The sequence below is a fragment of the Cervus elaphus genome, chromosome 20, assembly GCF_910594005.1.
Source record: "Cervus elaphus chromosome 20, mCerEla1.1, whole genome shotgun sequence".
Lineage (NCBI taxonomy): Eukaryota > Metazoa > Chordata > Mammalia > Artiodactyla > Cervidae > Cervus > Cervus elaphus.
Genome location: NC_057834.1, coordinates 76,774,357 through 76,785,081, shown reverse-complemented (window position 1 = coordinate 76,785,081; position 10,725 = coordinate 76,774,357). Strand labels below are relative to the sequence as shown.

General features: G+C 41.9%; 1 pseudogene; it reads right to left on the bottom strand.

Annotated features, from left to right (window-relative positions):
• Positions 1-364: 364 nt before the first annotated feature.
• Positions 365-10,725, bottom strand: part of LOC122676768 — a 40,384-nt pseudogene continuing 30,023 nt past the window's right edge.

Below are 10,725 nucleotides of genomic sequence, written 5' to 3'. Positions count from 1 at the left end.
TAAGTGGGATTCCCTGGTAGTTCAGAAGGTAAAGAATCTACCTGCAGTGCAGGAGACCTGGCTTCAATCTCTGGGTCGGGAAGATCCCCTAGAGAAGGGAATGGCAACCCACTCCAATATTCTTGCCTGGAGAATTCCGTGGACAGACCATGGGGTCTCAAGGAGTTGGACATGACTGAGTGATTCACACACACACGCATACACTACAGCAATTCTTTGATAATCAGTTTTTATTTTTAAAGTCTTCTTGAACAAAGCTGTCATGACATACATGTTTCAAAAATGAGCTACAATGTTACACTATTAAGACAAAAGATGCCTTTTAAAATACACTTATCAGGGAATCTCAATCTTTTTCAAAATTTCACTTATAGTGATATAAGTGGTTTGATATCAAACCATATACTTTACTAATCCCAGGTAGTACAGCAACTACTGTTAAGCTAGCCCCATCAAGGAACTGTGCAGTAACTGAAGGCTTATTATTTTTATTTGTTTTAATGTCTTCTTTTAGTTGATATATGTCTTTAACTCCTAAGCTTTCTTTTAAAATCCTTCTGTAAGTAGTTCTTCTTGCATCTGTAAAAAGGGGAGAGTTCCTTTTAGAAAACAAACCAAATAAGTATTTTTTAATCAAACAACTATAGCAGAAAAGTACGTTTGTCTATTTCTCTAACACCTGAGATGCTTTTTTGATGTCTGTCTAGTATTTGCAAACATTTGCACCAGGGACGGGAGAGCATCCAAGGTTTAGAGTTTCTCATGTTCCTTCAACAGCATCTCCCTAGTTGTAGGTCATCTCCTAGGGTGTAGGTCAGGTTTTAAAACTATCCTAGGAAGGGGTTCCAGCCCTTGGGAGAGAATGCAGGTGAATTCTAAATATCTGTCAGTTTTACTGAGGTAGAATGCCCACACATGTCACCAAAACAGCACTGCTGACTCTCTTTAGAACACTGGCGTTCAAACTCGAGGCTGGGACAAAGAATGCATTTATTCTAGGTATATAAAATGAAATCAGGCAGACCTGGAAACAAATGTAGCAAATTTTACAGCTTTTAGTATCCTGTATCTCATAGCAGGCACCATCTGATACCTTCAAGAGCAGATGGAACTATTCCAGGTCTCTGATGGTTGTCCCTAAAATTCTAAGGAGTCTAAGACGAGGTCCTATTCATTTCGGGGCAAATGTGATGCTATAATTACCGTGAACGGCAGTCCAAGAGTCTGGGTCATTTTATGTGTCCCATCCAAACCCTAACACTACAGAAGGTGCTGAGTCTTACAGAGGTAAGCCTTTAGCACGATCCACATCTCTTTGACATTATAGTGAATCCTATGTCTTTGGAGTTCCCTCCAGGATCTGAACTTAGGTCAAATTTCTGTCCCTTTATTCCTGAGAAGTTAGGGTTTTCCCCATCAGGCCCTGCCCAGGCCCTTCTAAACTTACCTTCAGCTTGTGTTCCATCATCATTTCCTGCTCTCTCAGAAGGTTTTCTCTTTCCCTTTCCATCTTCTCTCTCAGCTGGGCCACATCTTCACCAAAACCTCTCTCTTGTGCTTTCATTTTTTTGCTTCTTGTCATTCAGTTTCTGTGTTAGCAGTTCCTCCTCCATCTCTGCTTTCTGTCTCTTGGTTCATTCTTCTGTTTCACAAGCATTTTAAAGAGAGACATATGACAATTATACTGAGCTATACCCTCCTGAGCTCAGAGGCTAGGATGACTTTAAATTGGTGGGAAGGTGTCTGCTGTTCCTGCTACCACATCAGGCAACCTGCTTTAGCACATGATATAGAGGCACTGATTGGATGTACATGCCACCCAAACTCCCCCATTTATTTCCACATGTAGCAGAGAGGTTCCACAAAAGAAGGGGAAGCTCTGGTTCCAGGAAGTGTTTGCTCCCAACCTGTCTAAGGGCAGCACAGGAACCACATTCCCCTCTGAGAACTCAGTCCTCCCCTGTACCTGCCATGGCTTTGTCCCCATCAGCGAGGGCCTGGTCTGCCTGCAGGAGGGCTGCCTCTACTCCTCCCTGTGACTGCAGGAAGTTCTGGAGGACCTCATTGGCCCGAGGAAACAACAGGAGCAAAGACTTGTCAGGTAGGGAAGATGTAGTGTCTTGCTGTGGAAATTATCATTTAGTAAACTTACACACCAGACCCTTTAAATTCTCCATCCTTTGCAGGCTCCCAAAATGTTTACAGACTCCAGAATTCACGGCAGGTCTACAAACTCCCATCTTCCACTGTTTGCAACTGCTATATATGCATATTCTCTTCTTCTTCTTTTTTTTTTTTTTACTAATGCCCGTCTACTCTTTCTTTGTTAGAATATCATTTATGGTCATTTCAACTTGGAGCTTCTACCACCTCTTCCAGGAAGCTTTCCTAGGCTGTTTTCCGATTTTTGAATACTTGTCAAAAAACTATGGCTGCCCCATCAGCACTACCACTTGATGGCTCTGTGATCTTAAGCAACTTAGTGATATTTCCATATGTCATAGTTCTCAGTTTTATAAAGAGAATGACAGTAGTACCTAATTTATTATTCTGAGGACTAAACTAACTGATTGTCTTGGTAATATGCTGGAGCAGACTGACCCTGAGTTCATCTCCTCTCACAGGCACACTGAAGTCACAACTATGTGCAGAGCAACCATTGGTGAAAAAGAGCAAAATCTAACAGAAATTCAAGGGACCACAATTGATGGATAGGAGGGGCAGTGTCCCAGTACTGCCACATCCCATACACCCAGGTGGATGATCCACAATCCAGAGGGTAATTACAGCTTTGGAGGTCCTCCCACAGCGGTGAGAGGTCCGGCTCCCACATTGGGCCCCGCAGCCAGTGTCTAGCACTGGGAAGACAATCTTCCACAGCATTCTGCTTTGAAGACTAGCGGGGCTTCCTTTCAGGAGTCTCAGAGGGCTTGGGGAAATACAGATTTAACCCTGAAAGAGTACACACCAACTCTTACATGCTCCAGAACTCAGACAAGAAGCAGCAATTTGACAGGAACCTGGGTTGGACCTACTTCCTGATCTTGGAGGGTCTCCTAGAGGCAGAGGGCAACTGCAGCCCCCTCAGGGGACACAGTCACTGCAACACTCATCTTTGAGAACTCTTTATCCCAGGTGCACATTGGTGCTGGCAATCACCATTTAGGAATCTTGCTTTTAGTTTATTAGCTCTAAGACCCAGGCTTATCCTGGCCCAGTCAGCTGACACTGCTGGGATGGTTCAGGCAACTAACTGAGCATAAGCATAGCTCCATGCACCAGAAGCCAGGCTACCTTACGAACTCCTGAGGCCAAAGCCAACTCCAGAAAAAAACCCAGCACCCTGTCACAAGCCACGGGGTCTAAGCCTGAAAAATCCCTGGGCCCTCCAGCCAGAGACCTGTGACCTACATCTCTGCACCAGTGGGAAGATACTAGGAGCAAAAAAACCTCAGTCTCCCAAACTGCACGACCAGCCCACCCACTAGCAGGCCAGATCCCGCCCTGCACCCAGCTGGGCTCAGGCCAACAGAAATTTTAAGACGTTCCAGGCCCAGTAGCCAAATGTATGAGGGACCAGCTGCCCTACAGTTAACCAAATTAGGTTCTGGGTCTCTTGGATCCTGTAATCAGGACCCTGGAGGCTGCAACCAGTCCCCCAAAACTGGTTCTTCCCTCCAAGAGGCTGGCAACTAGCTACCTGGCCTTACCCACCAGTGTGGGCAACACTCAGGTCTCCCAGAGCCTCACGTCACTCATTGGTAATCTAACACTAGACTCAGAACCCTCCAGGTTTCCACAGTTAGCCTCCTCATGACCTAGTCCCACCAACCAGTGGCTGATAGCTTCTGAACAAAGCAGGAACAAAGGAACAAAGGAACCAACAAGCACCTCCTGACTGCAGTCTGCTGTTTTCTCCCAATTCCTTTACTCCTCACCTAACTCCTTTCCAGGGCACCTAGTTATAATCCTGTTCAACTTTCTTCTTTGCTTCTAAGTAGACATTGGGTTCTCCAGGAACAAAGAAAATTCCTTCTGAAATACTTTGCATCAAAGGATCTGAAAGGTGCTTAAGCTCAGCCTAACAGTAATTGACAGATGCCTCTTCATTCTGAAGCAAGAAAACTGCCTTCTTTTTCTCTGTGAAGTCCTATTAGGGAGAGTGGAGAAATCCAATGGAAAGAAGCTGTTAGAAGGGAAGGTCCAGCTGTGATTCTTTTGGAGGAAGTCTGATAACATAGGGTTGAGACACAGAATAACAGACATGGAGTCAGGGGTCTAGTTTTAGTCCCAGTTCTGACCACCTCTATGTGGGACTTGTGGGAAGTCCCTTAAATTCAGTGGACTCAACCTCAACATCTGTTCAGTGAAGGGGTTGGCAGGCATGAACCCTGTGTGCTTCCTTTAGCAGCAGTAGGACAAATCGCGATCCATCCACCAACAATGAAAAATGAAAAGTTTAATTATGATGGGAAACAGGGATTCTTCTGCACACTGGGTGCTATGGATAAAAATACATACACAGCAAACCAACTGCCCATTAATGAGTTAAGTACACACTGATCAGAGTTTTGAACTCTTCATGAATTCTTGATTCCCTGAGAGCTTGAGTGTGTGAAAATATAGAAACAAAATTTTTTGTTTGTACTTATAAATTAAAATCAGGCTTGCTTTCTCAATATGAGCTAAGAGGTTTTTGTAACTTGTAAGATGGTCAAGGGAGACTGAAAGTCAAACTTTCAGTGAAGCTGCCAATGGTAAGTAGAACTGTGATCTCCAAGCATTCTCTCCCCTCGTGTCCACACTCTGCATAGCCTGGAGACTTGTGAATATGACAAATATAGATGCTGTGTTTAGACTATGTTATATGGCACAGGCTAAGTGAAGAAATGGAGATGACCCAAGTGGGCATTACCTAATCACACAAGCCCTTCACATGTAGTCTTCTCCAGCTGATGGCAGAAGAGGTAATTAGAGAGATTAGAAACTGAGGAAAGAAACAGTGCCCCATTGCTGTTGAAGGGGTAGGGGGGTTCCCCAGAGTCTCCATGTGAGTAGCAAGCCCACGTGACCTTGTTTTCAGCTACAGTACACCGAGCAAATACCCATGGACCCTGAGTGGGAATCTGACCCGGGGAACGATAAGCTATTAGATGTGTGTTTCAACTTGCTAAGCTCAGGGTAGTTTATTTTACTATGACAGAAAATAAAAAGCCCAACTTTTAGAAAATGGATGGACTGTATAGCTTGTAGAGCCGTATCACCCACTAGAATCTAGACTCATTTTATGATAAGAAGCATATGAACCATGGGGTCAAAAGTGCGGTGGCTAGGCATCATTCCGGAAGAAAGGAATCAGGAAGGATATATTCTAGGACACATTACTGCGAGCTTCTTCTGAAACATCTGCTTGTCATCCTTGAAGGAGTCCCTCAAGAAGATGGCAATGGCTTCCCTCTCACAGGCTGCATGCACCTCCAGCAGCTCCTGGAGCGTGTCTGTGGGGAGGCTCAGTCGCGGGGTCATCTGCTCACTGTAGCGATCAGCTGCCTTCTGCATGACTGATGAGTTCTCACACTCAGCCAGAGTTATTACTGCGTTCTCCAAACAGGGAGCTCCTCCACTGTTGATGGCATCTACATAAGCCTCCACCAGAGTCCCCAACCCTGAAAGATACATGATATTTATGAAATGAGAGAGAATTCTCACTGGCTTTTTAAAAACAGCTTTACAGATCAGCATTCTAGAAATCATTAAAATTTTTTGAAGTTAAAGATTTCTTTTCTTCTATTTATCCTTCCCCTCATTTTCTTCATTCTTGTATCCTCTTCCATTTTCTTGTATGAATCCACTTTTTTTGAATATCATCACTGTATCTCCTATGCACTCTATCTTTTATGTTTCTCCAATTCATCACATTACAATATTGAACAAATCATCTCAAACAATATGCTCAAGGGTCTCCCATTGTAATTAACAACACTTTTCCCATTGTAATTAAATAAGAACATCTTATGACACTTGTAAGTAATTTACATAATTTGGGGGCTCTATTTGTAAATTAAAACATCTTGATGAAAATGTCATCAGAATTTCGGTACAGTGACACAAAACATGAAAACAAGAAGGACTCATCTCAGCACAGGACACAGTGTGACTGCCCAGGTGGCATGTTCATGAGGCCAACCCTGTATATAAGACATATTTATATTTGTTTCTCAGACTCTCGGTAAAACTACATGGATTCATGGACTACTATTTATTTTATTCTTCGTGTAAATTCACAAAATACTTTGCATATCCTCACTCAAAACACCTATCGCATCAGACATCTCATCACCATGAAGATTTCTATCTTTAACTTATATCATTATTGTAATAGTTTCAAGAGATTTGATAGACTGCAGAAAAAACACACATGTATATAGGCTCCTTTTAGTGAAGAAACATGCATTTCCATGTGTGGCATGAGCATCCATTTTCCAAGTTACGTGGAGAAGAAAACACAATTACTGAGAATCCCAGAGTGCAATCACAAGTTCATTGCACCCACTGAGTCACAGAGAGACATGGTCTATTGTGAGAGAATCACGTCCCCCCTTGACAGTGATTCCTTCTCTTAGGGTCTTGGGTTTTGCATGGGTAAAGATATATGAACATATATATGAACATATATGAATATATATGGGTAAAGATATATGGGTAAAGATATATGAATACGTATAAATCTACGGCTGATTCATATCAATGTATGACAAAACCCACTGAAATGTTGTGAAGTAATTAGCCTCCAACTAATAAAAAAAAAAAAGAATAAAAGAATAAAAAAAAAAAAAAAGATATATGAACAGAAATCGTCATTTTTTCTGGAAATTCTCATCCAGTTGGTTATCTAGCACTTCCTCAATATGGAGTAATAGCTTTTTGTCACTTGTAGGCCAGTCAAAGGCAAAGCATTTTCTTTCTGGAAAAAACTTCCTGATATTCTCTCTGGGCATGCTGGAGTTTTGAATTCTTGGATCCTCGCCAACAGTAGTGAAAAACAAGCAATCATGGAAGGGACAAATTTCAGGTGAGGGGGCTCAAGTGTTTCATTTCTGGGATCTTTGCATTTTGGTATCTCCTGTGTCTGTAAATCTTTACTAATCAATTCATGCAAGTCAACCTTATGCTAATCTACTCAGGAAATGGAAAATCCCTTCCCCCCTTTTTTTTTTCTGCACAGAGCTGAGAGTGAAGGAGGGCCTCCCAAGTGGTTCAGTGGTAAAAAATCTGCCTCCCAATGCAGGAGACCAGGGTGTGATCCCTGGGTCTGGAAGATCCCCAGGAGAAGGAAATGGCAACCCACTCCAGTATTCTTGCCTGGGAAACCCCATGAAGAGAGGAACCTGGTGGGCTATAATCCATAGGGTCACAAAAGATTAGCACATGATTGAGTGACTAACAACAACAAGAGTGATGAAAGTACTTCTGAGGAGGCAGGGGAGGAATCCATTCCAAGTGAAGACACTTCTGATTATTTTCCTTAACCTTCCATGCTGTATAGTGAATCAACTAATTATTAGATGTCTTTTGAGTAATAGCTTTACCCAAGAAATTGTCAGAAATATTTTTCTGATATTACAATTCCCATGTCTCTAAATGACATGTGTGCTCTAAAGTAATGTAATTATAGAAATAAAGATATTTATGATAATGCTGGGAAGAAAACCTATGGAAATAAATGATTCTCAGGACATAAAGAAAAGTTTTATAAACCAGGGTAAAAGTGTAAACATACTATCAAAAGATCACTTTAGCATATACCATCCCATAGTAAAGATAGCTTAAATGAAACTTGAAGACCTCATCCATCTCCTGTATCTTTCTATATTATGTCTTACAGCATCATAGAAGATGGTTCTAGGCATATCTATCAGTAAGTAGTTATTGAAAGAGTGAATAAATGATTTAATATGCAAAATTAATAATGCTTTTCAGTTCAGTTCAGTTCAATTCATTTCAGTAGCTCAGTTGTGTCCAACTCTTTGTCACCCCATGAATCGCAGCACGCCAGGCCTCCCTGTCCATCACCAACTCCCAGAGTTTACTCAAACTCATGTCCATCGAGTTGGTGATGCCATACAGCCATCTCATCCTCTGTCTTCCCCTTCTCCTCCTGCCACCAATCCCTACCAGCATCAGGGTCTTTTCCAATGAGTCAACTCTTTGCATGAGTTGGCCGAAGTATTGGAGTTTCAGCTTCAGCATCAGTCCCTCCAGTGATCACCCAGGACTGATCTCCTGTAGGATGGACTGGCTGAATCTCCTTGCTGTCCAAGGGACTCTCAAGAGTCTTCTCCAACACCACAGTTCAAAAGCATCAATTTTTTGGCTCTCAGCTTTCTTCACAGGTCAACTCTCACATCCATACATGACCTCTGGAAAAACCATAGCCTTGACCAGACGGACCTTTGTTGGTAAAGTAATGTCTCTGCTTTTTAATATGCTGTCTAGGTTGGTCATAACTTTCCTTCCAAGGAGTAAGCGTCTTTTAATTTCATGGCTGCAGTCACCATGTGCAGTGATTTTGGAGCCCCCTAAAATAAAGTCTGACACTGTTTCCACTGTCTCCCCATCTATTTTCCATGAGGTGATGGGACCAGAGACCATGATCTTAGTTTTCTGAATGTTAAGCTTTAAGCCAACGTTTTCACTCTCTTCTTTCACTTTCATCAAGAGGCTTTTTAGTTCCTCTTCACTCTCTGCCATAATACTTTTAGGTACCAGCAATTATCCTCTCTGCTAAAATAACCTAAGTAACTAGCTTTTCTTTTAACATGACATGTACTGTGTAAGTTCAAGAATGAAGAGTGTGATGTTATGAGAAAGAGCATTTAGGAACCAGACAGTCTTACTGGAAGGACATAGCAGTTTGTTTCCCCTGAACTCTTTAGTGTATAAACAGCCTGTCTATGAAGGAGTTATCTGTGTAGGCTAGTAACATATATTGTGTGAAATGTATGTCAAAAATTAGTCCTTTTTTTAACCTTATGATTCCGTATTTACCAATTTCCAATCTGATAGATTATCTTACTCAAATAGGAGAGGAGAAGCACTCAATATATAATACACATATGTCAGCTTTGCTTTTTCTTGGTACCCATTTCTCTAATATTGGATTTTAAACTTCCTCTGTGAGCTTACACTCTGGTCACTGGGGTTTCCAAGTAACAGCAATGATGGAGCCACACCTACATTTCATTCACCAAGCACCGTTAGCATGGCCTCAATCCAGCCCCAAATCAAGATTGACATCAAGTGCTGGATGTCAGGGCTCTTGATCCCACTTCCTACTGAGCTTTCTACCACCTTGCCCCTGCTCTGATACCTGGAATCAACTTCAAGACATTCTCCAGGTACTCATTTTCAGTGATGGGGTTTTCATCTAACTCCAGCTCCAGCATGAAATTCCACACAGTCCAGACAAAGTCTGGAAAGAATGTCAAAAACTCGACTGAGTCCTCTACATCATCGGAGATGGGAGATGATTTGATTCTGATCAGCTCCGTTAATTCAGTCACATAGCTGGGATCTTAGCTAAGGAAAAAATTTACCCCAAAACAAGTTTTACAAATATTCCCTTTCTCCCCATTTTACTGTCTCATCTGCCAACAGAATGGAGTCATGGAAAAGAACAAACATTGTCGGTTGCTATTCTTAGGAACTCAATGGAATGTATTCATTCAGTTCTGGAAGAATACTGCAGCTGTTCCAGGGCCTGGTGGTTGATGGTGTTCACCCTGTTGTAGACAAAACTGCTGCTCAGGAGCACGGCCAGGACAAAGATCCTCAAGTCATTCTTGGAGTCCCCTAGAGAGTACATTACAGCGTGAGGATGCTACTCCATCTGCTCTCATTCAGTTGTTCATTTACTATAACATCTGTACTGTAACTCAGTAGTGAGACAAATAACAAATTTTCAAGACAATGCTAAACGCAAACCTTTCTGGTGAAGATATTGACCCCTTTAAACACCTGAGTGTGATTAGCTACTAACAGAAATGTATGATGCCCTATATGTGCTTAAAATGTTTAGTACAGTGCCTAGAACATAGAAGCTGTGGGACAGTAAGTGGGTGTTTGTTGCCTTTCCAACATTTTCCTAATATATCATGGTGTATATTGAGAACACAAATGATATTCAGTTAAATTAATCAACTACTAACTGTGCATCTAACTAACAGGAGACACTTATTTGCTTGCTTGGATATAAAGTTTTATATTATACTCCTTGCCTTAGAGAGAGGGCATTGAAGAGGTGCAGGTATACCTGGGAACATAATCTTATTGGAGATGTTTACATGCATCCAAGATGATAAGCTGCCAGACATGGAATCAAATGTTATATTATAAATGGCAAAGGTAAGCAAGTAAGTGTTAGTTGCTTAGTCGTGTTCGACTCTATTCGACCCCATGGACTGTAGCCTGTGAGGCCTGTCCATGGAATTCTCCAGGCAAGAATACTGGGGTGGGTAACCATTCTCTTCTCCAGGGAATCTTCTGAACACAGGGATTGAACCTGGGTCTCGTGCATTGCATCAGATTCTTTACTGTCTGAGATACCAGGAAAACCCGTATGCCCAAACCATAAAAAAATACTCTGTGCATTCAGAGCAGTAGTGCTTGTGTCTGACTGTAATATGATGGTATTAAGAAATAAATAGCTGGAATTTAAAGAATTGA